The 21018-nt window shown below is 42.9% G+C and overlaps 1 protein-coding gene across 2 annotated transcripts in view; it reads left to right on the forward strand.

Moving 5' to 3' along the window:
* Positions 1 to 1271: 1271 nt before the first annotated feature.
* SMPX (small muscle protein X-linked) overlaps positions 1272 to 21018 on the forward strand; it is a 156356-nt gene continuing 136609 nt past the window's right edge. The window contains exons 1-2 of one of the 2 annotated variants that reach the window (XM_073565844.1): positions 1272 to 1287; positions 13223 to 13505. The gene's annotated coding sequence lies outside the window, so the exon portion shown is untranslated. Of the gene's footprint in view, positions 1288 to 12530; positions 12635 to 13222; positions 13506 to 21018 lie in introns of those variants that run through there. The other variant, XM_073565843.1, reaches the window with a different exon arrangement.

Genomic DNA, 21018 nt, shown 5'->3' on the forward strand with positions numbered 1-21018 from the left:
GCTGCCATCCTCTCATGCGAGAAGATCAGAACACAGAGCACTGACACTCAGCTCACTCTCACAGCAGAGCAAGAGCCGAGTGTCATTAGCATATCGCATCTAAGCGGATGTGATATATTAGTGTGTCTCCGGCCTTAGGTAGGTGATAACTTATTGATCCATGGAATTCGACCATTGGAAACTGCACCAATCAGAAGAATGGGGAACTTTTATCCCTGACAGGGCTCCATTCATATTCTTTGAGGCTTCCAGAAAAAAAACAAGAGCAGCCACTTACAGAATGAATGGATCAGTTGTTGAGTTGTACATGTCGCTCCAGTCTAATGGGGATAAAAGTTCCACATTCTGCTGATTGGCCTGTTCCCAGCAGTTGGATACCCACCAATCAATAATTAATCCTTAGGCCATGTTCACATGTTCAGTATTTTATTTCACTTATTTGTAAGCCAAAATCAGGAGTGGAACAATCAGAGGAAAAGTATAATGGAAACCCGTGCACCACTTCTGTATTTTTCACTCTCTCCTGGTTTTGGCTTACAAATACTGATGTCAAATACTGACCAAATACTGATGTCAAATACTGACCAAATACTGAACGTGTGAACATGACCTTAGGATAGGCAATTACTTGTTATCACAGCGATCCCCTGTAATGCATATTTGTTAAACGTTCAAGTAATTGATCTCTATTGGAAATAAAGATTTTTCCCTTATTAATACCAGAGAGAAAAAGTGACCCCCTATACACAACACAATCACACAATCCACTATACTAAGACCAATAATACCACATACAGTACAAGGAGCAAATACCGCCACACCGTGACAAGACCACATATTACCAACACAAAGTGACCAAATAATACCAAAAACAAGGGAAAAATTCTACCGTACCCAGACTATATCTTTCCACCACATGGTGACCGCATAATGTTAGGCGTCGGATTTCTGTCGCTGTACAGCAAGAATCCCGAGGCTTACTTCCAGCGGTCTCACATTCTTCTCCAGCCGCAGAGGAGGTTGCTCAGCAAACTCGTCGGTCCAGGCGCTCTGCCCAGACCAGCTCCGTGGGTTTGCTTGTTGCTGCCACCTCTGGCGCAGCTATGACAATACATGCTGCTCAGCAGCGAGATTCTCCAGGGACTAAGTCCCCATGTCGGGCCACTGATCATGCCCGTGGAGTGATCTCCCATTGGGGATCGAAGGTCACGTGCTCAGGTCCTGCTCCTGTTCAGATTGGTCCATCCGAGAAGCCAGGAAGGTCCCGGACGCTTGCGGCTATAAAAGGTTCGCGTAGCCGCTCGGCCATGCGCTAGGATAAGACTGTATTTACAGACTATGTGGAGTGAGTGATGTATGCACGCATGAATGTCTCTGGTGAATGACTCATTAAGAAACCCCTACCCTTTGTACGCATGTGTTGTGCAGCCTAGCCTGCTAGCGCCCAGGCTTAGGCGTAGGTAGGACAGAGGTTGAGTCAGGCATCAGTCCTCACCAGAGACTCGGCACACCTCAGTGCACGTGCTCCATAGCCAGCGTCTATAGTGGCGTTCGCGGCAGCGACGCCGCGCGTTCAGTGGGCCTAGAAGGACTCTAACCCCGTGTCCTTGGCGTAGAGTTCTGTGGCCGTACACTGTGCGCTCTTTTGGCCAGGCTCTGTGAGCTTAACAGGCATCGGCATTTATGTTCAGCATTTGTGCGGCTCTGTGCATTAACAGAGTTCGCCCCTGTTCACATTGGGTGACATAACCCACGTGTGACTGGTTTCACACCACTTCATTCTTCCGCCATTACTTAGCAGCAGTGTACCACCTCTGCACGGTGGACCCCGGGCTGCGAACGCACCTGCTATTATTTTATAATTTGGTGCGTTCCGCCAGCCCTAACAATAATACCACATACAAGTGACAAATACCGCCATACCATGATGTTGTGAATTCTCTTACTTCTGAGTCGGGGCTCCCTCTGGTGATTACTGTGGGTAGTGGAGCTGGCCAGATTGACAGAGGTCTGCCACCTGACGATGATGATTGGAAATCTGGGATTACTGATTGGGAGTATTTAAGTGAGCAGGCTTCCCTCAATTGCTGCTGGTGTTTAGTTCTTCCTGTGCAATTTGAGGTCTGCTGTTTCCTGCCTGATCCTGCATTTTTCAGTTAAGTTGTCTATTTGCTAATCTTTTGCATCTGATCTGGTTTTGCCTCTTTCTGCTTTGCTGTGCGGGTTCAGCGTGCTCCCTGCTGGGGCTGTGCTGGACCCCGCTCCATATGTTACAGTTTGTGTCAGTTTGTTCAGTCCCCTGTTATATTAGTCTCTTTTGCTTTGCCGCCAGTTTACACCAGAATGCTGATATAGTGGGGGAGAGGTCGTGAGACCTCAGTGTTTTATTGTACATCAGATGTGTTGGAGTTTTTAGGGTTTTTGCATAATTGCAGACAGTGACTTTCCTTTCCTATCCTATTTAGACAGTTTGGGCCCCATCATTTGTTCAGTCTATTTTCTGCCTGTGTTTGTCCCTCATCTGGTCTCATTGACAATATATGTTTGGGGGCTATCTATTTCTTTGGGGTTCTACTCCGGGGCAGTTTAGATTTCACCTTTCTTGCTTTAGGCCTAATTAGTTCTCTGGCTGTGTCGAGGCGTCTAGGGCATCATAGGTACGCTCCACGGCTACTGTTAGTTGTGTTGTTAGGATTAGGGGTCTGCAATTCACTAAGTGACCAACCTTTCTGGTTTCCTGGTGGCCTAGCCTATTCCTGCCATCCTCCTCGTTGACCTTTTCATAACACCATGAGCAGATCACATGTTGCCATTACATAGTGACCTAATACTACAATAATGATCATGAATAAAAACCACAATACTAATAACACAAATATTACCACTGGTGACATTATACACAGGAACTCTTTATAGTTTACAGGTAATACAGTGATCACTGGTGACATTATATACAGGAGCTCTGTATATACTATATAATGTATAGTGCGCGTGTACTTGTAATACACTGTCTCACCAGTGACTTCTGTAGTTTAAGTCCTTCATCTTTGCTTTTCTTCTTCATCTGGCACAGACTGCCATCACTTCTTCCAGCCAGGACTCGTCTCTGCAGAAAATACCACAGTTGTCAATAGTTGATCACTTCTAGAGCACATTGTCCACTTTTTTCCCAATTTCTACAGTACGTCAGGTGAAGAATAAAGCGACATAATGCTGCCCTGCACTTTAACAGGACCTCCCTTTTGCTCCGCCATGGAAGACAGTATCCTCCCAAAAAAATTATATTACAGCAGTAATGTCCCCTAATTGACCCCTACAGTAATTATGTCATCACTTTCCACCATAAACTACTAATACCGAATTCTGCCCTCATACTGTAATTGTCACACATCCTGTCCCATTTGATTGAATAATATCCCCCATCCTAGGCCCCCATGTATTCCCTCCCCCCTTCCCATCTTGGGCCCCTATGTATCTCCACCCATCCTGGGCTTCTATGTAGTCCAGCCCCACTCATCATGGGACCCTAAACATCATCCCCCTCATCATTTGCCTTTATGTATCACTCCCACCCCCATCATGCCCCCTTTTGTATCATCACCCCCCCCCCATCATGAGCCCTTATGTATCATCACACACCCCCATCATGAGCCCTTATGTATCATCCCCCCCATCTTGGACCCTTATGTATCATCACCCAACCCCATCATGAGCCCTTATGTATCATCACCCCCCCATCATGAGCCCTTATGTATCATCACATATCCACCATCATGAGACCTTAGGTATCATCACAAACACCCCATCTTCGACCCGTATGTATCATCACACCCCCCCATCAAGAGCCCTTATGTATCATCATATACCCCCCATCATGAGCCCTTATGTATCATCACATACTCCCCCATCATGAGCCTTTATGAATCATCACAGACCCCATCATGTCCCTATGCTGCCCCATCCTAGGTCCCTATGTCCATTCACTACCCTGCCCATTCACATACGAAAAAAAATGTTCTCACCTTCCTGCGCATCCCCGGCAGTGTCCTCTTGCATCAGAGGCTACCCACTGATGTTGGTGTGCGACACATAGCAGTGGCGTTCAATGTCCGACGGCTTTTGATTGACCAGCGGCCTTTAACTTCACTGCTATGCCCGGGTGCTGATGTCAGTGCGTGGCGCATAGCAAGGTCAGTGCGCAATGCATAGCAGACAGTGACTTTCTTGACGACCATCATGACAAAGGTTTGTTTATCGTGTGGTGGCCTCTGATGTGCCCGTGGTTAGAAAGACCACGGCTAGGCCGGGATCACACATGCGAGAAACACAGCCGAGTCTCGTATATTAATACCCGGCACTGCCGCCAGCACTCGGGAGCGGAGTGCGCGGCCGCATAGCAATACATGCACCTGAATGCTTCACTCCTGAGTGCCGGCAGCAGTGCCGTGTATTAACATGCGAGACTTGGCTGTGTTTCTCGCATGTGTGATCCCGGCCTTACTAGCGGTCTCCCGCTATATCCGACACAGGAACCCACCGAGGACCACCAGGGGATTCTCTGGTGTCCCGGCGGTGCCAGTCCTACGCTGTACGCTATAAGGAAAAGTTTTGGGAGTCGGGACATACATTTTAATTGCTGAATTCAGGCTTTTCATTTGGTCCCATTGCCACAGTTATATACTGTATAAAATAAAATACAAAGATGCATTTTATTTGTTTTACTTATACAGCGCCATTAATTCCGCAGTGTGTTGCAGACATCATCATCACTATGAGCCCCAATGGTGACAATCTAGATTCCCTATCAGTATGTCTTTTGAGTTTGAGCAGAAAACGGAGAACCTGGAGGAAATCCACGCAATCACGGGGATAACATACATACAAACTCTTTGCAGATGTTGTCCTCGGAGCATTAGGGTCGGTGCACACTTTGCTGATTTGTCGCTTTTTTTTCTGAGCAGATTTGTCACAAAACCTGAAAGGTTTCCTGATTCCAGCAAAGTGAATACAAATCCTGAAGTCTCATGCACGTGTTGCTTATTTTTTTCTTGCAGATTTGGAGCAGATTTAAATCTGCCATATGTCAATTCTTTCAGCATTTTTTCTGCTGATTTCACTCATACTAATGAATGGGGAAAAATCTGCTCCAAAAACACATATTTTTCCTGCCAAGGGATGCAGAAATGGTGCAGAAATATCTGCACTAAATATCTGTTTTTTCAGGACTGGAAATTCAAAGACATGTTCTTTTTGGATCCAAGTCACAGATCACAGTCACCTTATGACAGCACTCAGACACAATCTGTGTCTTGTCTATTTTTAACATTGTAATGTATAGGAGAAGCATTGCAAACATTTTTTTTCTAAATCCCTGATGGAAAAATTGATACACTAACACACCAGCGCATTAATGAAAAAAAATTTTTTCTCACATATGAGGAAAAAAAAGGATATGTAAATGAGACTTTAATGGAGATTTGAAAACCCCATATTGACATGCGCTGAAGTCTGTTATTGATTTTTCGCGTGAGAAATCTGTAGTGAGGATCTGTAAGAAGTGTGTCACTTTAGAGCTTACTCCTGCTTATGAATTTTTCCTTTGTATCTCGGAGTATGATTGTCTACCACGTTATCAGCTTTGGGTATGCCTTTGGCTGACAGTTCACTAGTGTCAAGGGACAGGACTCAATATGCGCTCATTTGTTTTGTGTTTTCTGCACCATATGCTGAACCTCCCTTAACACATGGTACCCAGGTACATCCTCAAGGAGATACTACTGCTGGCTCATTGCCTTAACATGCCATAATAAGGCCATTTACCTTACAAAATCAAATTATAATAGCAAGTGCACAGCTTGTCATCAGAATAATATCTTATAATAGCTGACAATTAAAGTATGCCTGCAAATGTATATAATCTGACAACAGAAATGGAGGGAGTATATAAACTACCACCAAAGAGTGTTCCATCATTCCCAAGAAGACTCATGGCTGTACTAGCTCAAAAGGGTGCTTCTACTTTCCCTGCCGCCCCATACTTATCTGGTCTTGTTGATATTTTCTGCATTGTTGCAATATATATACTCCCTCCCTTTCTATTGTCACATGTATTCATGAGTTTTTTGTCCCTAATATTTAATCTGGGATTTTTTTGTGCTTAAAAATGTATGTAATCATAGAAACAAACAAAGTCATCAGAATTTGGTCAGCGTCAGTTTTTTTCAGTTTTCACAATTAGTTTTATCAATTTTTCACAAATGAAAGAAACTGATGGAGGTTTCTCAAGCTTCTCCTATTAAACAATCCGTGAGAAATGGACAGTACAGTGAATACGGAAAGTATTCAGACCCCTTTCATTTTTTCACTCTTTGTTTCATTGCAGCCATTTGGTAAATTCAAAAAAGTTCATTTTTTTTTCTCATTAGTGTACACTCTGCACCCCATCGTGACTGAAAAAAACAGAAATGTCTAAATTTTTGCAAATTTACTAAAAAAACACTGAAATATCACATGGTCATAAGTATTCAGACCCTTTGCTCAGTATTGAGTAGAAGCACCCTTTTGAGCTAGAACAGCCATGAGTCTTCTTGGGAATGATGGAACAAGTTTTTCACACTTGGATTTGGGGATCCTCTGCCATTCTTCCTTGCAAATCCTCTCCAGTTCTGTCAGGTTGGATGGTGAACGTTGGTGGACAGCGATTTTCAGGTCTCTCCAGAGATGCTCAATTGCGTTTAGATCAGGGCTCTGGCTGTGCCAGTCAAGAATGGCCACAGAGTTGTTCTGAAGCCACTCCTTTGTTATTTTAGCTGTGTGCTTAGGGTCATTGTCTTGTTGGAAAATGAACCTTCGGCCAAGTCTGAGGTCCAGAGCACTCTGGAAGAGGTTTTCATCCAGAATATCTCTGTACTTGGCCACATTCATGTCTCCTTCAATTGCAACCAGTCGTCCTGTCCCTGCAGCTGAAAAACACCCCCATGCTGCCACCACCATGTTTCACTGTTGGGATTGTATTGGGCAGGTGATGAGCAGTGCCTGGTTTTCTATACACATATCGCTTAGAATTATCACCAAAAAGTTCTATCTTCGTCTCATCAGACTAGAGAATCTTATTTCTCATAGTCTGGGAGTCCTTCATGTGTTTTTTAGCAAACTATGAAAGCTTTCATATGTCTTGCACTGAGGAGAGGCTTCCATCGGGCCAGTCTGCCATACAGGCCGGACTGGTGGAGGGCTGCAGTGATAGTTGACTTTGTGGAACTTTCTCCCATCTCCCTACTGCATCTGTGGAGCTCAGCCACAGTGATCTTGGAGTTCTTCTTTACCTCTCTCACCAAGGCTCTTCTCCCACGATTGCTCAGTTTGGCTGGACGGCCAGGTCTAGGAGGACTTCTGGTGGTCCCAAACTTCTTCCATTTAAGGATTATGGAGGCCACTGTGCTCTTAGGAACCTTGAGTACTGCAGAAATTCTTTTGTAACTTTGGCCAGATGTGTGCCTTGCCACAATTCTGTCTCTGAGCTCCTTGGCCAGTTCCTTTGACCTCATGATTCTCATTTGGTATGACATGCTCTGTGAGCAGTGAGGTCTTATATAGACAGGTGTGTGCCTTTACAAATCAAGTCCTATCAGTTTAATTAAACACAGCTGGACTCCATTGAAGGAGTAGAACCATCTCAAGGATGATCACAAGGAAATGGACAGCATGTGACTTAAATATAATAATAATCTTTATGAGTGTCTGAGCAAAGGGTCTGAATACTTATGACCAAATGATATTTCAGATTTTCTTTTTTAATAAATTTGCAAAATTTTCTACATTTCTAGGGTTTTTTTCACTCAAGATGAGGTGCAGAGTGTACATTAATAAGAAAAAAATGAACTTTTTTGAATTTACCAAATGGCTGCAATGAAATAAAGAGTGAAAAAATTAAAGGGGTCTGAATACTTTCCGTACCCACTGTACATGGATGGCATCCGAGTTCTGTCCGATTTTTTTCATCGATCGTTAAAGAATGTTCCCACCAGCAAAGTTAATTTTAATCAACCAAGCTCCTGGGCAGGGAGGAAGCAAAAGTGAGGATACAGATAGGACAGCATGCGATCACAGCTGATTCTTTCTTTATGGTAAAACATTGCCGAAAACAGACATGGGAATATTTTGCCTCACAAAAAGAATCGTCTGTAATCCCATGCTGTCCTGTGGGTTCTTCTGTGGATGCCTTTTTTGGACACCTCTTTAGGTCTGATCTACAACGAACCCAACAGGATCCAGATCGCTGAGGCAAAAATCTTGAACCTGGCACGGGGGGGGGGACACACAGCTGAGGACTACTGATGAGTTTTGGCAGTGGTCCTCTAAAGTTCTGTGGAACAATGCAGCTCTCAGTCTCCAGTTCCACAAAGGTCTTTCCGAGACTCTTAAGGAAGCTCTCTTTCTTCATGATACCCCTTGTTCTCTGGCGGAGGTCATAACCCAGGCCATACAAATGGAACATACTATCTGTAAGAGACGTGAACAGCAGGCTGCCTGTTACAATTCCCCATAGCAGGTCTAGTTACCTGAGGTGAGGGTTGTCAGTCTTTGTGCAAAGGAGTAAAAACGTAGGCAAGATCTTGGACTCTGTACTGTGGTCTCTCTGGACATTTTCTCAAGGATTATCCAACTCGTCCTCAGGCAAGCAAACGGTCGGGAGCACATCTGAGTCTGGGTGGCGGCTGAGGAGGTCACCCAGACTCCTAGGATTAGTTCTGAATGTCCTGGGGTGGAGGTCACTGTTCAGAGACATAGGGATCTCTGGAGGGAGGTTCAAAAGAATATTGGGCCAGCTCAGATTTGACAAAAATGGAAGACGAATAGAAAACGTTTGGTGGGTCCTGTTTTTAAGATTGGAGATAAGGTTTGGTTGTCATCTAGGAATTTTAAATTTAAAGTGCCATTATCAAAGTTGGGCTCAAGGTTTATTGGTCCACATGAGGGCTTGGAAGTTTTCAATCCAGTGGCATTAAGATTAAAACTTCCTACATTCCTTTGTATGCCTAATGTTCTCCATAAGTCTCAGTTAAAAGAGTTTGTCACTTCGGCAGTGTCTCCCTCATCCCCACCTCCTCCAGTTTCAGCCGGTGGTGGCTTGCAGTATGAAGTTCACAGGGTTGTGAATTCACATAGGATCCAAAATTCCCTCCAATACCTTATCCACTGGAAGGGATATGGATCAAAGGAGAGATCCTGACGTATTATAAGGACATTGATTAAAGGGCAGTCGTAAGCAATGTCCTTTAATCAATGCTTGGTATTGAAAGTCTAATGTGTATCAACAAAACATGCTAACTGACAATTTGTGGGAGGGAATTCATTGTGTCGCTATAGGAAGCCCTGGTATTTAGAGAAGATAGAGAAGTACTGTAAATGAAACATGGCAGTGGTGACAATAAGAGTTCCTGGAAAACATTTTGCATAGGGGCCTGTGAACCTCATGTGTCACGTGGACCCGTCCTGTGTGACACGACCCGCAGGTCGGTAACTAAAACAACAAAACTGGCACGTGTAACTGTCCTGTGTGACACGACCCGCAGGCCGGTAACTGAAACAACAAGACACGGGGAAAGGGGAAACAGTTACAACAGTGGGCCTTGCGATAAGGAACGGGGACGTGGAGACCTCCTGCACTCCCCTGAGTCAGTGTCCCTCACACTCCTAACGTTCCCTATACAGGCTCCTCACCTGTCGCCGAGCCGGATACCTGTCACCCTAGCACACCCTACACCTATCCCTTGCTAGAGAACTGGGTGGTGCAGGCACTGGCCCCACCGCTGTACTAATACACACCAGGGAAAAATACAAACAGAGGAAACACCAAAAACACTTATCTTGCTCTGCTGCAGCACCAGGCAGCAGAGTGCATCACCAGATTAACTTTTCACAGTCGCTCGACACCTCAGAGCCAGCTGCCACCTTCACCATCTCACTCTGCCGCGGACACCGGACAGACAGAGTTCAACACCAGTTTCAGCAGTGGCTCCAACCTTCAAGCCAGCTGCTAACTTCACCAGGTTTCTGCAGTGGCTTGACACCTCAGCCCGCTGCTCCCTTCACTCTGGTAGGAATCCCAAAAGGATGCTATCACCCGCACCTGCTCATAGACCATGTGACCCTATGTAGGAAAAGGGAAAGGTCAAATGATCAGGGGCCAAAAAGCTGCTATAACCCCAGTGACCACCGGGGGCAAAAGGCAAAGCAAAGAAAACATCAAGTGCAATGACACTTGTGGCCACTGGGGGCAAAAGGTAACCAAAGCAACTATTAGGATGCAATGACACCTTCAAGTCAAAGGCTTGAAGGAAAAAAAAATGTTTACATGCGTTAATCCAGAAGCTGACACGGCTCCAAGAATTGGATCGTGACAGTACCCCTCCTTCAATGAGGGGCCTCTGGACCCTCAACACTGTATTACACTGCATACCACCTACAGTGCAGACGCCTTGTTCCATGAGAGTTCACTTCAACCATCATCTGACACTCCGGGTCATGGCATGAGAGGGTAGATGGAGGCGAAGACGTATACTCTGGAGGCACCACAAATCTCCAGAGCGCCGACCTGAGGAACGAGCTAGGCCTGTGTATAATAAAGGATAACTCAGACACCCATGCAAACACGTATGCACCCAGGTCCGGACCTGAACGTTTATTGCCATTCACTCTCTTGCCACTAGATGGTGAACTCCTCACGGCAACGACAACAGAGGCGTCCCCCCGTGTCATAACACTCACACCCCCACAAGGCTCAGAGGCAACCTCTCCTCTCTGCCCCCCTCCTTAGAGGACTCCGACTCAGAGGGGCAGCTTGTGGTGAGGGTTGCGACTTACCCCTACTCCCTGGCAGCACCCCTGCTGCCACTACTGGAGGAGAAGGGGACGGGGATATGGAGGAAATATACACTCCTTGGTCGTCTTCCTCCACACGACCAGGAGGGGGCTACTGGAGTGGTGCTACTAAACTTAGTTCAGTGATCTTGGTCTTATACTCACCAGCCGCCGTCTTCATTTCTTCCCGGTGCCACTCCAATCTGCGCTGCCATCTTGTGATCGCAATTCGTGACTGACTGGAAGTCAAAGGCAGCGATCACAAGCTGCCAATGTAAAGGGGGCTTTACACATAGCGATATCGCTAGCAATATCGCTGCTGCGTCACCGATTTTGTGACGAAGCAGCGATATTGCTAGAGATATCTCTACATGTGACACTTACCTCCGACCGGCTCCCCCGCTGGCTATTGTTGATCGCGTGAGATCGGCCTGGTCCATTTCTCGTCGGCGGCTTCCTGCTGGGCTTCCTGCTGGCGCCGACAAGCGACGCGTGGATGCGGGCGGAGAAAGTCATATCACAGCGTCTGACAGGTAAGTAACGACCGCTGCTGCTTTGCTGCTGAGATCTGCCTGTTTGGCAGCTCACTAGCGCCCATTTAGCGATGCACCAGCGATCCTGACCGGGTCGTATCGTGGTCGGGATCGCTGGTGCATTGCTAAATGTAACGGGGCTCTAAGTCTATGCTATAATACTTTCTGGCCTTGTTCTGGCACCCAAAGGCTTAAATTTAGTTGTGACTTCCAGATTGTGGAGCAAACACTGGAGAAATCCAGCAGATCACAAACTTATGGAGACCAACAGGAGTGGCGCCAGGAACAGGTGAAGACGGTAGCTGGTAAGTATGAGACTAGGGGAAGGGAACTTGGATTACTAGCACCACTCCAGAGCTGAAATTAAAAAAAATCTTTGGAATGTTGCTTTAATATGGATTTGTCACACTGTCATGACTTATGTTATAAACAGAAGCAACAATCCTGGTGCAAACAGAGCCTTACAATGATTTTGCAATAATAATATTTATGCCTTTTTTGTTCCCTGTTTAGTCTGCTGTTCTTAAGAACAGAGATAAAAACAAACAAGTAAGATGACAAATAATGAGAAGAAATGAGCATCAACAAACAATGGAGGGCCCTATTGAAAATAGGTTTGGTCCTTTAAAGAGAACCTGTCATCAGTATTTTATACCCCAAACTGATGTCATGTATATAAAGGTGCTCCAATGCTGATTACATCCTTACCTTCCTTGTAGAAATCCTTTTTACTGTTTTAGAGAAATCTATATTTGAAATTGTTTGCTAATGAGTCAGAAGTGCAATGGGCGGGCACTGCAGTTCTAGCTTTCCTACTTCTCACCTTCTAGCTTTCCTTCTTCTCTCCTGCAGGCAGGGAATAGGGAGATGAGAGGAGGACAAGCTTAACTCACACAGACCGGAGACTCAGACCCGTGGTGCTACTAATCTAAGTTCCCTGCCCCTAGTATTATACTTAGCAGCTGCTTCCTTCATCTTTTATTGGCGCCGTTCTGGTCATCTTCTGCAGTTTGTGACCTATCATACTGCTCCAATGTTTACTGGGTGAGCCAGAAATCCAAACTCAATGTAAGTGTATGAGAGCCAGAGCAAGGCCAGAATTAGAGTCACATACGGACTTGAATTATGAGCTTGTGACCGTTACCTCTGACTTCCGGTCAGTCAGAAGCTGCAATCACAAGGTGGTTGCGTGGGAGCTGAGTGGCACCAGGAAAAGTCGAAGACAGCGACAGCGGCTGGTAAGTATAAGACAAAAGGAAGGGAACTTAGATTAGTGGCACCACTTCAGTGGTGAAATAAAAAAAAACACAAAACACTGAAGTGGTGCTTTAAAAACTGGATTTGGATCAATGAAACTCTATGGATCAGTGTGCTGTCCGAGAAAAAAACGGACTGCATTAGGACGTGTGAATGTAGCCCTGTAATGATATAACATTTAAACGTTATCTGTATTATGTAAGGATTAACGATAGTATGAAACTCAGCTCTGATAAATAGCTTCATCATCTATCATTCATGATAGAAAACCATTATATATTATAATAAAAACTATTTCAAGTGCTCAGTTCCTGGCCCCTGTGACACCCCTAATCTACATAACAATAGTTTCCATTATCTGTTACCATCAGACTATAGTGAGGCTATGCAATCCAGCATCAGGTTACACGCTGCACACTTCTGGCTCAGAGGTTAGAACTACTCGTCCTGCAAGGTGCATAGTGGGAGCGCTGCAGTGTAGGGCATTGCTGAGTGGTTATTATTATTACTATTATTATTTTGTATTTATGCTTTTTTTGGTTAGAGCTGATATCAATCTCAATACTCAGGTGCAGAGAGACCCGGCAGCCGCTGGCAACGCAGAGCTCCAAGTGCAACAAACTATATTTAGGAAGAACAACTCACTGCTATGAAAGGAATTCCTTTTACACTTTAGCTACCAAATTGGGTTTATCTGCCATCCCAGAAGCAGCTCGAGAGCAAGGCAGAGACAGAGCTCTTCAGAAACATATGTATCAGCTGCCCTGGAAGCACCCTTGGCAAGATAAGAACTAAAGTCAAAAGTGAAGACCCCCGTCCCACTCTCCTCCTGGGGAAATAAAGTTCTGCAAGGTAAGAAAGATATTTATGTTTTCTCTCATTTATATTTATATTTACGTTTTGAGAATCTTCGTGCACGCCTATATGTCCTGACACATCACTTTGGAATATGTTACCACTATAGATATATTTACTGATACTATAATTAAAGTAGAAGTATGGGGGCAATCTCCGATGTATCAGAATAGAGTACGCTTATTAGGGGGTTCATACTTTAGTGTTGGAGCATGTCACTGTACTCATATAAAACTTTATAGAAGGGGTACACTGCTCATCTGAATGGGGGTGCTATGGCTCAGCTATATACATAAGGCCACTAAGTAGCAATCACAGTCATAGAGCACCTGATGCACCTCATCCCCAGCCCCCAAAGACATTGACCCTACTAACATATCTCAGGCACAAGATCTTAGGAAAAAATAATATTAGCAGAGATTTTAAACATAATCTGTTGTATTCCTTTAATTATACAGAACATATATAATTAGGTAGAATATCTCAGTGCATTACCGGTAAATGCTTTGGCTTAAACTGTAACTGACGTGAGTCATCTGTGCTGATATGCTACCAGATACACAATGCTGCCAACATGGAGTCAGGTGGACATAGATCACTGAACGCAGGGGAAGTATAGCATATCTATGACCACTTTATAGAAGTAATTGGGATATTCTGCTTGGGGAATATCTGGCAGAGATCTCCAATGTTTCTTAATTCCTAACTTGTGCCCGGTTAATAGTTCATAGATAAAGGGGTCCCTGTTTATAATGCCTATCATGAATGTTAAAGCTAAAGGATTTTGAACTCGGAGCAGAAAAATAAACTAGGTCAATTCTTACTTAGATCACATGCTTCAAAGTAGTTCAGCTCCTGGAAAATGAAATTATATTAACTCTTTGTTGCTGGCTTAAATTAAAAGATCAGAGTCTTGTTCTTCCCTTTGCCTTGGGTTACAGTAGGACATTAATTCTAGATGTAATACAATGTGTCTTTCTCCTCACTAGAGAACACTGGTAGCCTATCTGGGTCACCTACTTATTATTATGGACTGCTTATTACATATAAATTGCATTCTGCATGAGAAAAGTTTATCCTGAACTTTAATCCAGTCACATGGTCTAACAAAACCCAGAGACCTGTCTTTGAGTTCAGGACATCAACCATGACTGTAAAACGATGACATTAGTGTAAATACCCAATTTGGTAAATGAAAACTTTATGCCATGCGTATTAACATTATCTATGCTCACAGGCATAGGAAGCTGTAAGTTAAAATGTTAAAAATGGTTTTATGCCCCCCACTGCGGATCTTGTCTTTGTTTACAGGCTTGTGCCTTACTGGCTCGTACCGACTCCATCAGGAGAGCCATTGAATTTAATGATTGGCTGCAGCAGAGTTGTAGAGTGCACTGTAGTCGTTATGTCACTGATACAGCCTGCAAGCAAAGACGGTAGAACTGGATCCAGGGAGGACAACTTATTTTTATTATTTCAACCTAGTGATATAGGTTAAAGAACCCTATTCACTGAAAACCCCCTTTAAAGGGAATCTGTCAGCAGGTTTTTGTTACTTCATCTGAGAGTTGCATAATGTAGGAAAAGAAACCCTTAATTTAATGATGTATCACTTAGTTTGCTGGGTGCAGCCATTTTGACACAGAGTTTTAGATTTAGCAATGCAGCAGAGCTGAGAAAGCTGACCCCACCCACACCACAGCTAACCACACCCAGACCAGGACCTCCATGTGCAATGTCTATAGACAGTGAGATGCCTACAAAGAAGGGGCAGAGTCGGACCAGGAGCCACACGCTGCTGTAGCTTAGACAGTGATAATCACCAGGTGATAATCCCTTCAGTCTAAGTAACAGACATGTGAAATCTACATTTTAACCCCTATCTCATGCTGTCCTCAGATTACATAGCAAAAATCTGCTGACAGAGTCTCTTTATTGCTATGTTCCCACAACGAGTAGTTAGTATTTGATGAGTTTTTAGTGTTGCAAGTTTTCTATAGCATTTTTACTAATTTTATCTCAAATAGGTTGCTCGCCTTTTTTATGGCATTTTTTAGTGCATTTTTCATACATTTCTATTTTGCTTTTGACGGTGGAGTTTTTGTCTTTTTCATTTGTCATATTTTAAAAAAAGCTGCTTTGTTTTTGATACTTTCTGGATTTGCCAAAACTTTATTGATACAGTCATGTGCGGATTACTTGCATCTTTAGTGCGTTTCAGCCACGGAAACTGACTGAAAATGCAGACATGTTTTTTTACCTGCATATTTTCTACATCTAATGTAAGTCTATGTGGAAAATCTACACATAAAACTCAGCGTACCTTCAAGAGAAATTGACATGTCACAGATTTCAAACACACACCGCAGTGTTTGAAATCTGTCAAGTACAGCGGACATTAGATTTATATAAATCCCATCCACTTTGCTTGAACTGTAAGATTATGTGTTTTTTTGTGCAACAAAAATATGAATTGTGAAAAATTCACCAAAAACTCATCGTGGGGCCATAACCTACTGTTTGCAGCCCCATTTAAGGTACGTTGCCACATGTTGTAATTGTTGCATAGTTTTTACAGCATAAAAAAACACAGTCATACCTGTATTTATAAATACCCCTGTGGATTTTGTTGCAAAAAAGATACAGAATTTCCAAACATTTCGTCTGTTGATATCTGCAGCATAAACTCAAAGAATCACAGAATGTTAAAGTTGGAAGGGACCTCCAGGGTCATCGTGTCCAACCCCCTGGTCAATGCAGGATTCACTAAATCATCTCAGACAGATGTCTGCCTAGCCTCCTGAAAATGGCCCTTGAAGGAGAACTCACCACCTCTCGAGGCAGCCTGTTCTACTCATTGATCACCCTCACTGTTAAAAAGTTTTTTTCTAATATCTAATCTGTACCTTCTCCCTTTAAGTTTCATTCCATTACTTCTCGTGTTTCCATGTGAAAATGAGAATAAAGATGAACCCTCTACATTGACATCCATTCAGATATTTGTTGCAGACAGCTATAAAGTCGCCTCTTAGCCTTCTTTTTTGCACACTAAACATTCCCAGATCCTTTAACCGTTCCTTGTAGGACATAGTTTGCAATCCTCTCACCATCCTGGTAGCTCTTCTCTGAACTTGCTCCAGTTTTTCAATATCTTTTTTAAAATGTGAAGTCCAAAACTGGACACGGTATTCCAGATGAGACCTGACTAATGAGGAGTAGAGCGGGATAATTACTTCACGTAATCTAGTCTCTATGCCTCTCTTTAATACATCCAAGAACTGTGTTTGCCTTTTTTGTTGCTGCATCATACTGTTGACTCATGTGCACTCTGTGATCTATTAGTATACCCAAGTCTGACATGCTTTGGATTTCATATCCTTAAAGAAGCTCTCCCATCAATATTTATATCCTCTTAATATATTGCAGTAATCATATTATACAGCACTGTGAACTTACTATTTGCCTTTCTACCTAGCTAATTCTTCTCTTTTTCATAAGGTCGATGACGAATCCTTCTAAGCTCTGTGTAGAAACAGGAGGTCAATTTTCCCTGCTTGACTCATGAGTCACTGCAAAAGTCACTGGCGGGGGGAGAAGGAAGCAGCTGGGTCAGGTGTGGAAGAGGGAATGATAAATGAAGGGTCAAGAGACTTCCTATTTCTACACAGAGCAGAGAAAAGAGAAGAATTAGCTGGGTAGAAAGAAAAAATGAACGAGTACACAGTGCTAAATAATATGAGGATTGCAATGTATTAAGAGGAGAAAAACTTTGACCGGAGTGCTTCTTTAACAATGGTCAATTTAGCTGCAGATTTTCTCTGTAGTGTATGAATGAGATTTCAAATCTTCTGTAATATGCAGCAGATTTTCCATATGCAAATTTGCAAAGGAAAATCTACCACGTATTCACCCTGTGGGTACATACCCTAATAGATATAATGTATTTACCTTAGAGGGTTTTTCCATCCATTTTTACTTTTAAAAACAGGCACATCATGGTTTAAAAATAAAGGGATTGAATGCATTCACCTCCTGCTCGTTCACTGCTTTTCCATATTGCTTCCAGGTTCTCATGCAGATTTCCTTGCTTCCTTGATTTCCATGAATACTGCAGCCAATCACAGGCTGCAGCAGTGATAAAAAGAAGGGACAGCCACTCTAATCAATGCTTTACTAGTGTGTTGGTTGGCGATGTTAAAACCGGAGGGTTAAGTTTTCCGACACATCTGTCCACTTTTTCGTTTGGGGGCAGGAGGGTTTGTACAGTACTGAAGTCACTAGCTAAGCATTGTTAGGACATCTCAGGGCATCTCATGGAATACCTGAGGTTATTAAGATGGAACTTAAAAATCAATCCATCCCAAAATGCAGACTCCAGTTCAAAGTACTTTCTGTTGTGGTTCCTTGCCAACGTCTCTGATTAATTTCCATTTTTCCTGTTATAAATGTACACTGCTTCAGCTGAAATGGAAACAACTTTAGCCATTGTATTAGGTCTACTTTTCTATTCAGTATTATCACAAGCAGTAGCTTTTCCTGGAGACAGGTCCAAGAGATCCAACCACGAGAGATGATGGTCAGAGCCAAGTACACATGACTGGATGCAAGCATATTGTGCAACACAACCATCATTTTCAGACAGAAATACTGGTTTGTCAGGCTCCATTGCAGGTTTTAAATAAGCAGCTGGAATTGATTCATCTCAGTCAAGCTTTAATATAATTTATAACCAAGTTTTACTTTTATGGCTCCCATACAGCTCACTGATAAAAAAAAAAAAAGGGATCCATGCAACACCTACAGCTGTACTATGAAAAGGTAGAGATGGACCTCGTTGTTGTACAGACTAATATTATGGTATTTTGTACCTTGAACAATAGCATTTATTAAAAGTTGACGTTTGCTAAAGGGCCATTTTACTTTACGTCATCTGATCTTTTATTTAACCTAGGACGTCTCAAACTTTTTCTACTTGGTTCCCACCAGACATACAAAGATAATGCGTGGTCCTCACTAAAAAAAACCCAAGATGATAGCTGTACTTTACCTTATGTAGCCATGATCCATGCTCAAAGAAAAAGTATCTCTAAAATACACATTTTTGCCTCCTGAACCTAGTATAACATTAAAAAAGTCAATTATGCTGCTAAACTCTAGAAATTGTTACAACCATACAAAAGACTAGTGCAGAATGTGATCATTTCTATCAAAACTGCCTCATGAAAGTACATTTTTACATACCCTTAAGGAAAATTGTATTTATTAGATGGGCATCATTCCGCTAAGCATGTAATCTACCGTCATTCACATTACAGAGCACAAAATAAGTAATTTCCAAGCCAGAGTAGAGATCAGCTGTAAAGTGCATATCTGTCTCTCCCTGGAGGACACAGCAAGTCTGACTTTTGAATAAAATACCCTTTGATTTTAGGTGTAATGCGTAATTTCCCCTGTGGAGGCACTGCAGGAAAATGAATCACTTACAATGTGCCAGTTGCCGGGCTTGCCCTGGAGGGGCTTAACTAAGTGACTAACTGGTCTTCACTAGAGTCTCTGATGGCAAAGTTACTGTAGGTTTGGGCCATTAGGGTAGTGACCAGGTACCACTCCAGGGCAGTTCCTGGACTTGCAGAAGCTGATAAGCGAGTCAGAGGTACAGATACAAAGCATAGAGGGCAAAAACACATGTGGTCAGACAGTCTGAGGTTGGGGTGGGCAGCACAGGTTCAAAATACGAAGCTGGGTCAGGAGCAGAGAGATCAGACTAAATGAAAAAAGCCGACTTGATAACAAAAGAGATAGAACAATAAAGCACCTTGGAAGGAAACTACCGATGAACTGCAGCTATGACCTAAGGTCAGGCGAGGTGTGGAGGTAGGAGCTGCCTAATTTATCCACAGCTGGCAGGGGCTAGGCCAGGGAAGCAAAACTCTGCAATCTTGCCGCTCCTCCCTATAGCCGGGTGGAGATTATCCAGCAATGGGAGGATGTAGCAGAGGGCATAAGGCAGCTCAGCGAGATGGTCTTACACTGGGAGGAGGCAGCAGAGCGGTGCACGCAGTGAGTAGGACAGCGCTTGCAAACTGTGCGAGTCACCGGCATGACACAGGTTACAACTGATCACTTCTGGTCTCTGGATTGAAACATTCTGTTATTAGTTTATTTTTGGAGGACCCTGGGAACATTAAAGAATCAGACAAACCACTGAGATCGAGAGATTGGCTAAAATCAATGGAATGAAACCTAAACATTAATACTGTGTATAAAGTATTACTAGAAAGAATACTCACTTATAGAATGATAACAATGGATTACTGTAGATAAGTAAAAAACCCATCTCTTTGATGAGATCTACAGTCACTCCAATTAAAGAACAAACAATAAGTCAGACTCAAGAAATTATATCCCCATACCTTTGCATGAGGCACGTTTTGGAGCATTCACGGCCTTGGGGCTTGTAGACACAGGTGCTTCTCGCAAAATTAGAATATCATCAAAAAGTTAATTTATTTCAGTTCTTCAATACAAAAAGTGAAACTCATATATTATATAGAGTCATTACACTCAGAGTGATCTATTTCAAGTGTTTATTTCTGTTAATGTTGATGATTATGGCTTACAGCCAATGAAAACCCAAAAGTCATTATCTCAGTAAATTAGAATAATTAACAAAAACACCTGCAAAGGCTTCCTAAGTGTTTAAAAAGGTCCCTTAGTCTGTTTCAGTTGGATCCACAATCATGGGGAAGAATAAGGGACAAACTAAGGGACCTTTTTAAACACTTAGGAATCCTTTGCAGATGTTTTTTGTTAATTATTCTAATTTACTGAGATATTGACTATTGGGTTTTCATTGGCTGTAAGCCATAATCATCAACATTAACAGAAATAAACACTTGAAATAGATCACTCTTTTTTGTAACGACCCTATATAATATATGAATTTCACTTTTTGCATTGGACTGAAATATATTACCTTTTTGATTATATTCTAATTTTGTGAGAAGCACCTGTAGCTTTCTTTCATCCAGGTACTTGCATGAAACTGAACCTTTCACCATTCTTGTGAAAGGGAACTATAGGCAATTTTAGCTCCAGCAACATATTCTCCAATTTGATTGAAGTCTGATTTTTGAATATGTGCCATTCCTGTGTACTGCAGCTATGATTTTATGGTCAATACTGTTGGTAAGCATCCTCACATTATAATGTTTTATATCGGGGATTGCATGTTGTTAAAATCTAAAAACATAAATAGGTTTTAGGAAAAAAATTAGTCCGTAGATATCTCAGTTTCAGATAGGGAAAGCAGCCTTACTTGTGTAGGGCACAAATCAAAGTAAAGGATTATTTCCACTACAATCATGAACGAACAATCTTAAAAATGCTCATTTCACAATCATCTTGCCATGTAAAAAGGCTGCCGATCACCTAATGAAGGAGCAAAATGAGCAGCATAAGAGATGCATCATTCTGTGCAAACAGGAATTGCACTGCCAAGAACTATGGC

This window comes from Dendrobates tinctorius, unplaced genomic scaffold, assembly GCF_039654945.1.
Source record: "Dendrobates tinctorius isolate UK_male_01 unplaced genomic scaffold, ASM3965494v1 ptg000016l, whole genome shotgun sequence".
In the NCBI taxonomy this organism is placed as follows: Eukaryota; Metazoa; Chordata; class Amphibia; order Anura; family Dendrobatidae; genus Dendrobates; species Dendrobates tinctorius.